Below are 17,907 nucleotides of genomic sequence, written 5' to 3'. Positions count from 1 at the left end.
TCGTAACTCTACTGTCCTCACCTTTCCAATTAGTAGGATGTCATAGTGCCACAACCATCCTGAAATATATTTAACCTATGAATGTGACTATTATTTCCTGCTGTCAGGGTTGCAGGAGACTGGTTGTAATAGGTGTGAGGAAAATTCTGTAATGGAGTGGGTGGAACCCAACAAGGTAGGCTGGATGGCTTGGGTTATTGTCTGTCTATCTATCTATCTCTCTGCCAGATGCCTTAATCCTGTAAGGAGTAGCCACAAACAGATCACCTTCATATTGTCCAGTGCTCTGCCAGCTCACTGCCCTCCTCCCAGTTCACACCCCCTTCTCTCATATACCTCCCCACTCCATCCCTCCATCTCGTCCTCAACCTCCCATTCCCTCTCCTCCTGTCCACTTCACTTACGTACACCCTCCTCATTAGTCTCTCGTTCTCCAGCCTTTCCACATGGCCAAACTACCTTAATATATTTTTCTTGATGCTTTCTATCATATCTACATCCACACCTCAATGTTCCTTCACTGTCTCTCCATGTAACACAACTTGCTCCTCTCAGATAGCTTATTTCCACTGCTCTCACTCTTGACTTGTGTTCTTCCAACAGGACCCAAGCTTCATAATGTATTTTTCCAAACACTTTCAGTCACATCTACAGCCACACCACAATGCCCCTTCACTTCGTCATTTTTCAGTCTGTCTCTCCATGTAACATCACATGCTCCTCTCAGATAGCTCATTTCCACTGCTCTCACTCTTGACTTGTGTCCTTCCAACAAGGTACAAGCTTCACTTCCATATGTTACAGTTGATATCACAGGGCTGTCATGCAACGTTTTTTTGTCCATTGTCCATAGTCAAAATAACTTTAAAGATAAGGTTGCTGTTTCTCCAGTAACTCAAAGCGTTTTATAGATGCTCAGTGGTAGAACGCCTGACTCAGGACTAAAGAGTCATGAGTTCACACCGCGTCCGGGTAAGCTGTCTTGCCGGGAGAGGTAGCACTCTCCCATCACCTAGCTGGTTGTAGCAGCCGTGGCTCAGTGGGTTAGAGCACTCTGACTGAAGGGTCGGAGGTTCAAGACCACCCAAGGGTCATTGTTAGACATCAGGAAGGGCATCCGGTCATAAAGTGCTACACGCTTCAAAACCAAAAGTCCTATACCCAGGGATAACACTTTAGCCCTTATGAAAAAAGGGGGACACTTTAAAAAAAAAAAATTAAATCAAATCAAACCATTTCAGCACAGTGGACAATACTGCACAGCCCTTGGATTGTGCATCCACGGGAGCTTGAGTCACTCAGTATTCTTGTGTTTCAGATGTATAGGATTTGTAATCTGGTGGATTCACTAGGGGTTTCACTTTGTCGGAAATCGAGCAGCATGGAGAACCAACATTAGGTGACCAAGGCTGATTGATGCAGTTATGTTGGAGCCTTTATAAATGAATGAACAAATCTCCTTTTGCATTCACTGTAAGCAGTATTGTGACAGTTTATAGATGCCTTGTAATCTGGTGGAGAGATCTCATCCCACATTAGGAAGGTGGTAGAGGGTAGGCATTTCATTGAGCCCATTCTCATCCATTTTAGACACTTAAGATACACTGTAACCACCATCCTCAACTATCTTCTTGAAGGAGGTGCTATGAGGCTCTTCAGTGTTGTTGTAGGCACAACCAGCCTCAGCTAGAATGGAAACCTGATGAAGATTTTTATATGCACAGAACTTTCTCATCCAGTCCATGCTAGCTGTGAAAGGCACTGGGTTCTCGATGTCCATAATCTTAGCCACTATTGAGTACTATAGTCGCGCCGCACGACTCTGAGGTTGTCATTATTGTACTCTAGCAACCTACCATTCAAAAGTGAGTCCGATTTCGTATCATATTATACACATATCATATTATTATGCACTAATATATTATACATGAATATTATTATACATGAACACATCATACACGAATCACATGCGTCTCATACACAAAATGAGATGCACTTTTGAATGGTAGGTTGCCAGGGCACGATAATAACAACCCCAGAGTCGTGCGCTGTGACTATAGTACACTTCACTTACCAGTGTTGTATCTCAAGACCAGTTTGATGTGGTCTTGATCCTGGTCTCACTTGACGTGGTCTTAGTCTTGATCTTGGTTTCGGAGCTTCTGGTCTCAGAGTTTTGGCTCAAGACCAGGTCGAGACCAGCATTACTAAGTGCATCGCGGCTTGGGGAAGGTCGGAATTTATGATCATACAAGGAGAAAAATCACGGCTGATTCGATTCATGGCCCGCCATACTGCTTTGTACTGTCTATAGATACTGCCTGGCAAGCGCTACAGTGATGATACATGAACTGAGCCCTGTGAGTGCCGATAGAGTGCATGCAAGCATGTTTGCAACTCTGTTCACCTCCGTGTACTTCATATATGTGTGTGGTGTATGCAATCCCTGCACCCTTCGTACACGTACACCACAGGTTTAGCTAGTTCGCTCGGGAAAATGTAACCACAAAAATTTCTGTTTTCCTGTGTTTGCTTCTTCATGCAAGTGAAGCAATGAAAGCAGAAATATTTTACCTAGATATTCAGTTGTTCACATATATTAAATTTTGTAAATAAATTTCCTCCCTTACAGGGGCGTAGGCAGGATTTTGGAGTGATGGTGGCCAAGTCAAACATCAGAGGCTTCCAACCTTTCGAGTTATGGCCCTTCACAGCTTCGAAATGGCTATCATGGAGGCCTGCAGTGACTTCTGTGACCTTTTTAGAAGAAATCAGAATATTTTCTAGTGTTTCACAGCCACCCTCATATTTCATAAACTTATTCACCTATGAGCGGGGGGCCATGGCCATGTGGCCCAGTGGCGTTTCTAGCCCCACTAAAGTGGGGGGGCCACCTGGGGGCTGATAAATCATCTGTAGTAGCAAGAAGAGCAGTGAGCAGACTTGAATGAGGGCCCCTTTCAAGAGGGAAAATTAGTGAAAACTGTTCTCTTAAACAAATAGTGGGTAAAGCTGTGAGAAGTATTTGGAGCACTTATAGAAGTAAAATATATATTTTATATTTATGAAAATTTTTGCATCCCACCTTTGTATCCTGAAACCCCTTCGGTCCCTTGTGTAATCATCCTGAAAAATACGTAGTCCTCCTCGTCTGTTCACGAGGAACGAAAGATGAATATGTTGTGCATGGAACGTTTGGGTATGGGTAAAGCTCGAAGAGAAGTGCAAAAATTAGTCTTCCGAAAACCAGTTTTCACATAAGAAAGATACAGCTATCCATGAGTATGATGGCACTGACAAAGTATGCAGCACCACACGTTATAACTTCAAAACCGTACTTTCAAAGGCTTAAAACTTAAGAAACTTTCAAAGGCCGTTACATCGGTGTGCAGGGCCATAGAGAGCTATGACCGCGCCCTGGGGTGCCTGGAAAACGTTTGACATGGGCCAGAAAAAGAAGGAAAATTGTCACTCCTGGTGTGGTCCCTGGTCCCTCCATACTTTTGAGTTTTGGCCCTGGGAATTATCCCCATTGCCTTCTTCTCTCTTTCATTCTTTTTAGTAATTGTCGTCCCAGTAACTCCTCGACCTCATTCAACTCACGTGCGATAATCAACTTAAATTCGTTTAAAAGGTGTTGAGTATTGCATTGGTACATAATCTGCAACTGGGTGGTTGAGGTACCAGTGCATTCACTTGAGGGGCCAAGATGCCTGTGAAAACTGACCAGCAGTGCAGCACCTGCAGGCTACAACTACTTTTCATTCATTCAGCAGTGACATAAATTCTTGGTCTTGGTCTCGGAGGGTCTGGTGTTGGTCTTGGTCTTGGTCTCGGAGGATCTGGTCTTGGTCTTGGTCTCAGAGGGTCTGGTCTTGGTCTTGGTCTCGAGGTGCCTGGTCTTGACTACAACACTGTCACTTACCTTATTGGAAATGACAGTGCTGTCCTCTGGCACACGAGTCTTGCATCATACACAAAATTTAATTTAATACTGTATAGAGGCATAAAGCTTAGGGACCAGATAACAGTTATGCTTAGCTTTTGTTGATTTGAAGAAGGCTTTTGATGGCCTACCAGGGTCACTGGTGAAGTGGGCAATGAGACTGCATAGGATTGAGTAGTTGGTTAGAGTGGTTGTGGGAGTGTGCAGGGGCCTTGTGTCCAACACACATTTCTTTAGTAATAATTGCCTTTAGTATGATAGGCGCTCAAAGTATTGAGTTGAAAAATAAATTAGTTTAGTATGGAAGACTTGGGTTAGCACCCACAAATGTGCAGGAAATCCAAGGAGTGTTTTTTTTTTTTTTTTTTTTTTTTTTTTTTTTTTTTGGTGGTGGTGGGGGGGTCTGTTGCTCTGGGATGTTGAGAGGTGCCACAGCCATTGAGAGCATGCATTGGCCAGGAGAGGTGATGTCAAAAAGTGTCAGTCTCCTTGTGCTAACACCATAATAGCATGGAGACTTTTTTTTTTTTTTTTTTTTTTAAGCCATATTGCAGTTTTATGTGTTTCCTTATTATTGTATACAATATTCTAGGGATTATTGTGCCTTAAATTAGAGTCTTGGCAGGTCTAAATAATTTCCCCATAAGGTTTATTATATGTCCAGTATGAAATTAGTCCAGTACAGCAGTGTTGTCTCATGTAATTACAATACTGGATGCAAGGCCACTGAACAAGGGTGCTTGCACCCAGTTGAGAGTGAATGGAGATTTGAGTGATGAGTTTCCCATGAATGTTGGTCTGCATCAGGGGGTAATTTTTAAGCCTCTTATTGTATATCATGGTGCTTGAAGCTCTTTCACATGACTTCAGAACTGGACTCCCGTGAGAGCTGTTTTATGCAGATGGACCTGGTGTTGATCATGAAGACTGTGAGGGCAGTGCAAGAAAAATTTAGGAAGTGGAGTGTAAGGGTAGTGAAAAATTTTTAGGAAGTGGAGAGATGGAATGAGGTGCAAGGGACTGAGAGACACTTTCAAAGCAGGAATGTGGCCATGTGCAGTTTGCCACAAGGGTCTATCTATCTCTGTCTATTTCCAGATGTACTAATCCCGTAAGGGGTGGCCACAAACAAATCGCCTCCATGTTGCCCTGTCCTTGCCATTTCACTGCCCTGCTCCCAGGTCACACACACCTCCCTCAAATACTTCTCCACTCCATCCCTCCATCTCATCCTCAGCCTCCCTCCCTCTCCTCCCCTCCACCTCATTCACATACACTCTCCTCATCAGTCTCTTACTCTCCATCCTCTCCATATGGCCAAACCACCTCAATGTGTTTCTCCTAACACTTCCTATCACATCCACATCCACACCACAACGTTCCTTCACTTCTTCATTTGTCAGTCTGTCTTGCCATGTGACTCCATACACTCCTCCCAAATAATTCAATTTTACTGCTCTCACTCCTGACTTCTGTCCCTCCAACAACGTCCAAGTTTCAGTTCCATACGTTAGACTTGGTATCACAATATTGTCATGTAGTAGCTTTGTCACTTCCATGCTCACTTCCCTGATTTTTATCACTGCTTTCAAGGAACCAGCAACCATTCTTGCTTGTTGTATCCTTTCAAGCACTTCATCCTCCAAACTTCCATCCTTACTCAACACACTACCAAGTACTCAAATGCACTGACATTTTCCATTTCCTCCTCATCCAGCCTCACCGTACATTCATTGACTTGACTTCTCTCGAAGACCATAACCGTACTTCTCTCTACATTCACCTTTAGATTCCTTTTCTTACACACTCTCTCAAACTCATCCACCAAGCCTTGCAATTCCCCTTCGCCTTCACTTACCAACACAGTATCATCTGCAAGCAGCAGTACAGGGAGATTCCAAACACTGCCCTTTCTTATTAGGGCCACTCAAACATCCACTGCCCCACCTTGTATCTCTTTTATAACCCCATCCATATACAGATTGAACATCCGTACCTCAAGTTTTCCAGCCTCTTGGAAAGAAGCAAATATCCATCCTGTTCCTAAAAAGGGGGCAACTTCTGATCCATCAGACTATAGACCAATTGCAATAACTTTCATTCTCGGTCAAGTTTTTGAGACGCTAATTGACAAACACATAATCAAGCATCTAGAAATCAATAAATTACCGGTAATCAGTGGTCGGCAGTATGGATTCAGACAAGAACATTCTACTGTAGACATTCTTTGCCTTCTTACCCATCAGATTAACAAAACAATAGACCAACACGGTGAACACACACAGTAGCACTAGATATATCAAAAATATTTGACAGAGTATTGCACCAGGCCTTATTGTCTAAGATGTCACACTATGACCTTGCATCACTGGTTCCTCTAATTTCTTCTTACCTTCATAATAGAAAAATACGGGTCATGGTAGATGATATTTATTCTCAGTTTCAATCCATAAATGCTGGCGTACCTCAGGGATCAGTTTTGGCACCAACCCTCTTTCTCATTCATATAAATGACCTCCTGTCTGTCATGCACAACCCAATACACTCATATGCTGATGACTCGACCCTTCATAGTTTTTTCACATTTAGTACCTCCTTTACACAATTTGATATTATAAATTCCCAAGTAAACATAGCAATTTCTCTGAACCAGGACCTTTCTAAAATTAATCAATGGGGACAAACAAATCTGGTCTCATTTAATGCTCAGAAAACTAAATACATTAATTTCTCCAACAGAAGAATCCCTCAGACTCTCACATAATTTTAAATGATGTCAGTATTCCCATATCCACTATAATTGATATCCTAGGTGTTACTGTAAACTCCAGCCTAAGCTGGACAGCTTATGTTAAATCCCTTGGCAAAAATGCTTCCAAAAAATTGGGACTTATGTACAGAGTTCGTGAGTTCTTCACTGACGAGCAGATGGCCACAATATACAAAAGTCATGTGCATTCTCAGATCGAATACTGTTCACCACTGAGGAGTGGATGTGGAGCGGTTGCATTGAAGCAGTTGGACAAAATTCAAAATAAAGCCATTAGATTAATCAATAATCCTGCCATCATGCAAGACCTTCCTCCATTATCAGTATGTAGAGATGTTGCTTCTTTAGCATTATTTTATAGATATTTTTACCGTAAGTGTTCAGACGAACTGGCTTCAATTGTTCCTCCCCTTCACATTTTCTCCCGAAATACTCGGGCAGCTGAGAGCGCCCATGAATTCACACTCTCTCCCCCGCAATGCAGAACCTCTGCTTATCAAAATTCATTTTTCCCCAGAACTACTACTCTCTGGAATTCACTTCCTTGGAGTTTTTTCCCACAAACATTTAATCCACTTCAATTCAAATCCAGTTGTTATAAATATTTTATGAATGGAGGATGCCTTTAGGCACATGGACTTTTTTTTTTTTTTTCCCTATGTTTTTCCTTCCTCCATTCATTATCTATTTAAAAAAAAAAAAAATGGACACATGACACATCCCTGTTTCAATCCAACCTTCAAGTAGAAAAATTCACTCAGTTCACTATCCACATGCACTGCAACCTTAGCACCCTCATACACTCTTTACAGCATTCACCAACTTCCCATCTACTCCATATATTCCTAATGCTTTCCACAATCCTTCCCTATAACCCTGTCATATGCTTTCTCCAAATTCATGAAGGCCCCATATAACTTCTTTCCCTTCTCAACAAACTTTTGCACTACAGATCTAAGAATGAATATCTGATCTACACGACCTCTTCCCTTCCTGAAACCTCCCTGTTCTTTTCCAACTAATTCCTCTCCTATTTCCCTATCTCTGTCAATAAGTATCCTACCATATACTTTTCCTATCACACTAAGACAAATGCCCCTGTGATTACCACACACTTCTTTTTCCCCTTTTCCTTTGTCCAAGGGAATAATTATACCTGACTTCCAATCCTCCATGACTCTACCTTCCTCCCATGCTAATATGCACATCTTTCACATCCATTCTGCTATCATCTCTCCGCATGCATCAGCATTTCAGCACACACTCCAGCAATTCCTGGAGCTTTCCCCATTTTGGCTTTCTTCGTTGCTTCAACAGCATCCATCCTACTGATTTCTTCCTCTCTTCTGACATCCCTCCTTCTCCCAGCCATTCCCCAGCCACTTATACTCACATTACCTTCATTCTCAATGTTTAACAATTCCTTAAATTGTTCTCTCCATCTACTAACTTTTTCTCTCTTCACTATTAATCTACCATTTTTATCTTTCACCCCCTGACTAACTTCATTGTCACCCTGTCTAACTTTCTTTACCCATTTCCAGAACATTTTCTTACATTCCCTCCACTGAACGCTCAAATTCCTCCCAAATTCTTCATTCACTCTCTTCGTACTCTCTCATACCAATTTTTTCACCTCTGTCTTCCTCTCTACATATAAATCTTTCTTCCATCTCTCAACTTCTTCCACACCCCTGTTTCTCATCCACTCACTATATGCATTCTTCTTTTGTGCCACAGCCTGTCTCACCTCTTCATTCCACCATGCTGTTCCTTGCATTATTTTTCATCTTCTCTTCACCCAACACACACCTCACATGCTGCACAGATTTCTTCTGTGAATATCTTGCACACACCTTTCACATCTCCCATCTGCTCCATTCCATATTTACCCAGTCACTCCTCCACTTCTCTCTTATATTCTGCCTTTTTCTCATCCTCTTGTAACCTTTCCACTCTCCTTGCATGTACTACTTCCTCCCATCCCTCCCCTCTTCAATTTCTCCATGTCACTTGGATCTTGATTCTCACCACCACCAAGTGGTGGTCAGAAAGTTCACTCCTCCACCCTCTATATACTCTTGCATCCATGACATGCCTTTGCATCCTTTCATCCACACACACATAATCAGTCATTGCCTTCCGTTCATTAGGTTCACCACCCACCCTCCTCAACACTCGCCTTGTATACCTATGGATTATTTTGTGCCTGAGGAGAGTATTGGCTATCACCAACCCCCTCCCAGCACAAATGTTGTCTAAACCATTGCCATTCTCATCTATCTCAGCAGGCACACCCCACTCACGAACCACTCCATCCACTCTCACATTCCCTACTTTACCATTCATATCGCCAGTCAAAAACACTCATTCCATTCATACTTTTCCATGCATGAATTCGCATTTGTCCAGAACTCTTCTTTCACAGTCTTGTGTTGGCGCATACATGCACACAATCGCCCACATTTGTAGTCCAACTCTCAGTCTTACCCACACAGTTTGTGAGCCAACAGATCCATACTCTCTGATATTCTCCTTCCATCTGTTACTCATAACAATACACATTCCTTTTTTAGCCCTTTCATTCTCACATACTCGTGCACGTATACCCCATCCGTACTCACATTCTCTCACACTCTCACCTCTCCATTTAGTTTCAGTTAATCCTCATACACCCATTTTCACACCCTCAGGCACCTGGACAGTCTCTCTCTCTCTTTCACCTCATCATTCGCACCCCTTACATTCCACGTCGCCATCCGTACCATGTCCTTTGTTCAGTCCTTAGTTGTCCTCTTTTGGTCAGTCCTGGTCCGAGGCTTCATATTTGTATTTTTAGTTAGACGTTTTCTGGGGAGGGACACTAACCCTCCACCAACCCACTAGTTGTCACATAGGAAACACGTGTTGGTTGGTTATAAGGCTACCACTCAGTGTTGTAAATGTTTTCCTGGTTTACAGGAAGTCATTTGGCATGTCACTGACTGTAGAGTACCACAATACTAAGTGAGTGGATGGTGGGCCCCCCCCACCATGTAAGTGTGGGAAATAATTTCATATTGTGCAAGGTTTGTGATAAGTGGGTGCATAAGAGTGCATAAGAAATGTAATGGGATTAGAGGTGGACTGTAATATAATGCTGATTTTTTTTTTTTTGTGCAGTGTGTAAATGGGAGCATACAGAAGGAGAGAGACAGGAAAGGATTAATCTTGCAGGAGAGTGTCTTGGGTGTGTGGAGGAGCTTTGTTATTTGGAGGTATGGTGTGTGCTGGCAGTGGGCTGGAAGTAACTTGGTAGCAAAGGAGTGGGTGGAAGAGGTCATGGAGTTGTTGCCTCTCCTGACATTGAGAGGACTCTCCCGTAGTGCTAAAGGGTCCTTATTTATGCAGCATGTCTTAGAAGTGTAATGCAGTACAATATGGTAACGAGACTTGGGCAGTAAAGGAAGAGGATGTTCGTCGGCTCAGATGTACTGTACAGAGATGAGAATGATTGGATGGAGTGCATCCTTGAATGACAGATCTGGTGGGGTTAGGTTTGCAAATTAGCAGTCGAGAGGAAGGAGGAGACTTCAATGTAATTGTGCTGTGATAAGGAGTAGATTGAAATGACTTGGGCATATGGAAAGTATGGAGAATGGCAACTGGATGTGGAGGGCGAGGGTAGGAACATTGAGGGTAGAGTTGTGAGAGATAGACCGAAGCAGAATTGGGATGAGGTCACAGAGTATGACCTTAGGGATAAAGGACTGATTACAGAGACTGCTAGAGATTGAGTAGCATGGAGAACCTTCATCAGGCAATGAAGGCCAGTATTTGCAATGCATGTTGGAGCCTTTATAAAAGAATGAACAAAACTACACATAGTTTGTGCTTGTTATGGTTGAATTGTTTGAATCAAAGATAAGTAAGATGAAGTGAGCTCTGGGTGAAGTATAACAGCTGATAGTACTGTGGATAAATAAGTGGATGCTTTATTTTTTCTTTCCTTCTTTTCTTTTTTACCACTCTCGCTTTGACTGATGACTGATTATAACCGTCTAAAAAACTCTTCCGAATATTACATATTTTTATTTCATTTCAGGTGCTTGAAATGCTTGATCAAGAACCAAAAGTGCCTCAAGGTAAGATTGCCTCAGTGTTCCATGTGAGTCAGAGCCAAGTTTCAAGGATAATGAAGAATAAGGATACAATCATGGCTCAGTGGAACAGGTTTGCTACTCCTGAACGTAAACGCTGTAGACTTGGCAAGGCTGGAGCATTAGAACAAAAATTGGCTGATTGGTATAAAGAAGCCAAGAAGGAAGACCTGCCTATATCAGGTCCTATTCTAATGGAAAAGGCAAAATCAATTGGCAGCGAAATGGGAATTGAATTTAAACCTTCAGCCGGATGGTTGGGAAGATGGAAAGATCGAAATGGAGTTACTCTCAAGCGATTTAAAGACAAAGATGGTGCTCCTTCTACAACAAAAGTAGGTAATCATTGGAGGAGATATATGTTTACCAAGGCCACTAAGGAATACTCCCTGGAGAATGTGTGGGTTTTAGATGAGACCATCCTGACGTACAATGCATTGCCAGACTGCTTGGCTTACCAAGCACCAAACTCAAATGAGAGACTAACCATTTTGTTGACTTGCAACCTTGCAGGAACAGAACGCAGGCCGCCTTTGGTGGTAGGGAAATCAGAGGGTCTCAGCTCACTCACACTCCCTGTCCTTTTTCATCATCATCCAAAAGCAGTCATTACACTTGAAATTTTCTCTCTCTGGTTGAAGGAATGGGATAGGGAACTTAGAAGTAAGAGGAAAAAAATTGTATTGCTAATGAACAAGGCACCACACCACCCTGATATTACTAATACATTCAATATTCATGTAACCTTTTTCCCTCCAGATACTTCGTCAGTGCTACAGCCATTACAACTGGGAATTATAACTGCCTTCAAATCTTTGTATAGGTATCAGCAGATCAAGTTTATTTTGGCAAAAACACATGCAAATGAACATGTGAACCACAGTAATACTAGTTTATTTCATCACAGTACATTGTCAGTGTCTTCTATGAATTCCTGTGTCTCTCCTCTTGATGCAATATACATGATTTACAAAGCCTGGAAACATGTGAGTCCTGAGACTATTGTGAAAGGAGTTGTGAAAGCTGGATTAAGCAAAGATGTTGATGCACTGAGTGTCAAAGATAATGTTAGTGCTCCACCAGGAGTTAGTCAGAATGAATTTGAAGCTCTAGTCATGGTTGATGACAGACACTGTGTGACAGAACAGGGTCATAATGAATCACAGTCAGATCAAGCTTTGGATATTCATATTGAAACAGTCCCAAATATCCATTACTCAGATTATGTATATGATAACCCTAGAAGCAAACCACGTCAAATTAGTCAGCAGGTTGAGTCTACTGCCATAAGTTTACCTGCGCAGCCAAGTGTCGCTGAGGTAGTGTATGCATGCCAGATACTTAGAGAATACTTACACCAACGAGGTGGCCAGTTGTTTGATGAATTTTCTGAACTGGAATCAGCAGTTCATCTTGGACATGATTTTAGAGACTAGACCAGATCTTAGAAGTGACCTCCAGCCAGACCCTTTGCATAACTGTAGTTCAGTTCATAGTCTCCATGCACACAGTGCTGCACTGGAACAAAACTTGAATATCTTCAGAAGGTGCAAGAAGAGTTGCAGCAACAGAAGATGCAAAAAGAAGTTAAGAAAGTTACTCAGACAACAACTTCATTACAGAATTCACATACTACCCTCTCCTTGCCACCTCAGGAAATCACAACAGACTTGTTACATAATCAGGATGTAGGTTTACAGAGATCAGATGCACCATGTCAGGAAGTCCTTAGACAGGATATAACAAGGCAGGAATTACAGCCACCCATGCAGCGTCCCGAAGTGTTGAGGCAGTCCGGTGTAATAAGACCAGAGTACCAGGATCGATCTCGGGCATCGCTGATGGACTTGCGTTCGTTGAATATGCCAAGTTTTAGACCACTTCATACAGACGCAAGGAATGATTGTACTAATGATGCCAAAACAGATTTACTGATATTAGGAGGGGATCTTCGAAGCTTGGGGAATCAAGAGCACCGAGGGGGAGTTGAGCTACATCACCAGGGGACTGAACTGAATGTGAATCATAACATGAGGCAGCCAGATGCCAGAGTTGACAATCATGCAGTTCCTTACTATACCATGTCTAACTCTTTGCATCAGTATTTGCAGCCAAAATGAACACTGCATGCTTCTAGAAAATCTTGAGTGATTACTAGCGGTGCTCACATTTTGTATAAAACACTTGGAATTAAATATGATTTGTGGCTCTTTTTTTTTTTTTTTTTTTTTTTTTTTTTTTTTTTTTTTATATGAAGGGAAGAAGGATCCAAAGGCCAGAAGCCCACATGATTGTTGCCTCCAAGAAAAAGCAAAATCAATATAACAGGGAGCCAGATTCAAGATCCGTTCTTTTCGAGATGCCTGGGCCTTCTGCATTTGAAAGACTGGAGGTCATAGGCAGTAGGAAATGCAGACAGAGGAAGGCAGTTCCAGAGCTGACCTGTTGCATACACAAATGACTGGGAGTAGCAGTTAACTCTTGCATTAGAGAGTTGGACAGAAAAGGGATGAGAATTTGTAACTAGGTGGGTGCTGTGCACCTACTGTAGTGGTGAAGGTATGCAAGCAGACAGTTCAGAGAAGCAGTGACCATTAAAGTAGCAACAGAAAAGAGATGAAAATGCAGCTGTGCTGCGAAGAGCTAGAGGTTGAAAGGAGTCGGTAGGAGGAGGAGAGGTAATGAGATGAAAAGCCTTTGACTTCACCTTATTGAGAAGAGCTGTATGTGGGAGCCTTCCCACACGTGAGAGTTGTGCTCTACACGGCAGCGAATAAAACCCATTTATAAAGTCAACAACTGTACTGGGGGTGTTAAAGAAGGCACGGAGTTGCTTAGCACACCTAATCTCTTGGAAGCAGATTTTACAAAGTAGAGGTAATATGAAATTCTGTTGGAAGATAAATCCCAAGAGAATGAAAACCTCAAGTATGTTTGAAGATGATTCCAGGATTGAGTTGGATATTATTAAAAATTAGAGGATACTCCTGTGAAAGATTCTGATGGGCTGAAAGATAGGAAGAAACCGTGTTTTTCAAGTACATTAAAAGACAACAGGATTACCCCCATAATCTGATAGGGGTTTTAATAATGAATAACAATAATTTCTGCAGCAGAGCATTTATTTTTACTGAATCATGATGAATTTGGGGGTGAAACATAGCAGCTCATTTACCTATTATCCACTGAATAATGTTAGATTTTTATGTAAATAACTTCACTGAAGAGTAGGTTTGAAACTCTTATATGCATTGCAGTATTATAAATCTACTGCTTTTCTTGTGGGTTTTTCATTATATTCCAGAAAAGCCATTCATTGTGGAACTTGGGAATGAGGAAAAGTACCTTGATGTAGAGGGATACTGGGAATGTTTAGATTTTTATTTATTTTTTTTTTTTTTGGGTTACTTGGGAGCACCTCCACCATCCACTCACTTAGGTGTAGTGCCACCTTTGGGTGACTACATGCAGCAAGTCATTGTTTTCTTGTTTCCCAGGAAACCGTTTAGTTCATGTTGGGTGGTAACTGCTTGGTACTTTGTAGCCAGGTAGATGCCCTTAGTGGTCTGAGTGGTTCAGACTTTCCAGCCAGTGTGAGAGGCTCATAAAGTTATAAATTCGAGGGTTGATTGGAATTTATAGCTCACATAATGCCTCATGAAGTAGCAATAGAAGCAGCAGAACAGCCACTGAATACTTGGATACTCCTTTATAGGGTGACCAGAGCTGTAATAGTATCTCACTGGGGGTCACTATGTTGGTGCAGGGGCTCCCCACTCCAGATGTAAGGGGACCCCATATAAAGATTTTAATGATCATCATTGGAGCTTGTATGAGGCCAGTTGCTGTAATATAACAATATATCCATTTATTTATTTTAAGTATATATATATATATATATATATATATATATATATATATATATATATATGTATGTATTTCTTTAAATGGGAGCCCCTTCAAGTAGGTGAGTCCCCTGAAGGCTGCAACCTAATGGTTAATCAAGATTAGGCCCTGAGGGTCACCTGGAGCCCTACCTTACATTAGGTTCTGAATTTCCATAAATGAGGGCACTGATGGATGAGGCTACTTGTGGTAGTAGTGTGCACCCTGGGTGGAGCAGCAGCAGTGTCCATCAAGGAGCCAAATCACCTTATATGTCATTATTTCCCTGCACCTGACCATGAGCAGGACCCTGAATCTGGAAGCCTTGGTGAGTTTCTGTCAACCACAGTAGGGTGCCAGATCCCTCCACATAGTGTACATACTGCACAGTACTGTACCTGTAGGACGGCTACCATGAGCAATTACTTACTCTGTGGTTTATTGGGTCTGCTTGACCAGACCCTGAGACAAATAAAGTAAACAACAACAACAACAATATGCCAAAAATGGGAATTAGAGAGAGTGCTTATTTATTTACACAGTAAAATTTGCTCACATGCTCATCAGTTGTAGGTCATAGCATTTTTTTTTTTTTTTTCCACACTGTAACATTGCTATTCCAATACAGTACATAGCGTCAAGATAAATGGTTGATGATATAAAAGACATGGGTGCACCTATTGTTAACATTAAACTTTTGGGAACAGAAATAACAAGGTCTGAAAATGATTTTGTAATAACTGAAACAGAAACTTAACAAATTAATCACAATCCTGGCCGAGGCTTCGATCTCGGGCCCTTCGCGCTTGATACGCGCGCACGTTACTACTGAGCCAAACACATGATCGCTACTACTTCATTACTTTAGCAACGCGGGCTTTTATATACCTCATTACACCCCTCTTTCTCCCCTTTGTAGATTAATTTGGTGAGTTTCGAACACACAAAGGTAGCATAAGCATTGGAGGCCACCATTTGGGAAGCTGCAGACCACACCGAAACAGCCCATCCCCGGGATGAGGGCAGAGATGCTGTCAGCCAACCAAGGACCAACATCAAATTGCCTCAACCAAGCCCCGCCACACATCCCACACCACTGCCAAATCCTCTCAATGTAACAACTTTGAAATGAAACATAACAAATTAATCACAGTCCTGAACATCAGTCTTTGGTCTCTGGTCAGGTGTCATAAATTTAATTTGAATTTGAAATCATAATAACCCATAAAAGTTAATGAATCTGCAGTTACTTCTGTTTACATTAGGGACTGGAAAGGGTAAGAGTTAAATTGGTAAGCAATATACTTGTCTCCTGGTATTTCTTAGACTTGAGAGAATCTACCTTGAAAGTGTCGACCAAATAAATTTGAATATGTAGCTTCACATAATTTGAATGTTGTGAACAAATAAGCTGAAATTTTATATAGAGCCTTACATACTTGAACAAATTTGAATTACTTCAGTTACTAGTGTAGAAATTGGTTCTTTACGTCATCTTTTACATATATTTTTCTCAGTAAAAAAAATTCAGTCCACTTTCTCTTTGGAGGCACCTGAAGAAGAGCTTTCCATTCCATCTTTAACACCTTTCAGGAGATCTGGGTGGGTATCATCCTGCTATCAGAGAGTTAAGGAGACATGCATTGCTTCTGAAAATGATGTAAGGCATAATTGACCACTACCTTATGGTTGTCACTGTCTTTTCTCCTCATTCAGAGGAAGTGTGCTCCACTGGATGACATTCCACACTTTTTTTTAATGCAGTTTGGGATTGTCTGACTCTTTTTGGTGGTGTTATGCCACCTACTACAAAATTTTGTCAGTCCCTTTTGCTTTTTTCTTTTTCTCTCCATTGATTATCTGCCTATCTCAGTCGTTTCTATTTTATGATAGGCAGTTTGGGTGGGGCCTCCTAAGACCTCTACACCACTAGGCATTGTTGCCACATCACCTCACCGCCACACACGTAAAAAGCCCTGTCCACACGAACGGGCAATGCCCGCGGGCAACAAGCGAGCAGTTTGCCTGTTGACGGGCTCATCGCTTGTTCCCGCGAGGTAGCAAATGCGTAAATTGCCGTTGCCGTGGCAATTTACGGTTTGCCCGCAGGAACAAGCGGTGAGCCCGTCAAACAGGCAAACTGCATCGCCTGCAGCCTGCAGGCATTGCCCGCTCGTGCGGACAGAGAACTTAATTACGCCTGCTCACCTCTCTCTTCCTCTCTCTCTCTCTCTCTCTCTCTCTCTCTCTCTCTCTCTCCTATCCTTTACACAAGTTAGTAACTTACTTATAAATGAATTTTTAAGTACTTCTGTATAGATGTCTATTCTATCTATCTACCTATAGCCACGAACGCCCTAATTCCCGCAAAAGGGTGACCGCAGACAAGACGCCTCCAAGCTCTGCTCTGTCACCCACCATTTGACTAAATTTCCTCCCCCAACTCACCCCCCTCCCTCTATATACCTTCTCACCTTCATCCCTCCACCTCATCCTCGGTCTACACTCCTCCCTCTCCCTCCCTCCACCTCACCTACATTACACCCTCTTAGTCAGATCTTTCATTCTCCATTCTCTTCACATGTCCAAAACCACCCCTCAGTGTATTTCTCCTAATCTTTTCAACCACATCCACATCCACCCTAATAGCGACTTCCCTTCACTTCTTCATTCGTCAGCCTGTCCCTCCACGTCATTCCACATGCTCCTTTCAAGTAACTCATTTCCACTGCTCTCACTCATGACTTGTTCCCCTCTTACCAAGGTCCATAGCAAGCCATTCGCTTCCATATGGTCAGGAGTAGGGATCACAATACTATCATGCAGTGACTTCTTAACTTCCATAACTCACCTCCTATTTCTCATCACTGCTTTCAGTAGTGTACCAACAACTTTCCTTCCTGCTGTACCCTTTCACTGCACTTCATCCCCCAAAGTCTCCATCCTTACTCATCACACTACCCAAAGTACTTGAATACACTCACATTCTCCATATCCTCACCATCCAACCCTCACTGCACACTCTGTTGACTTCATTCCTCTCAAACATCATAATCTTTGCTTTTGTTTACATTAACTTTAAGATTCCTCCTCCTACACACTGTCCCAAATTCATTCACCAAACTGTTGCAACTCCCCATTCATCTTCACTCAACAGTACTGTATCA

General features: G+C 42.1%; 1 pseudogene; it reads left to right on the top strand.

Moving 5' to 3' along the window:
• The window catches only part of LOC145409077 (uncharacterized), a 44,258-nt pseudogene extending 31,283 nt beyond the window's left edge, over positions 1–12,975 (top strand).
• Positions 12,976–17,907: the final 4,932 nt, after the last annotated feature.

This window comes from Coenobita brevimanus, chromosome 79 (genome assembly GCF_032717465.1).
Source record: "Coenobita brevimanus isolate Jiangsu-jjx chromosome 79, ASM3271746v2, whole genome shotgun sequence".
NCBI classification, from domain to species: domain Eukaryota; kingdom Metazoa; phylum Arthropoda; class Malacostraca; order Decapoda; family Coenobitidae; genus Coenobita; species Coenobita brevimanus.
The sequence above is the reverse complement of the archived record's forward strand: the minus strand, read 5'-3'. Positions and strand labels throughout refer to the sequence as shown.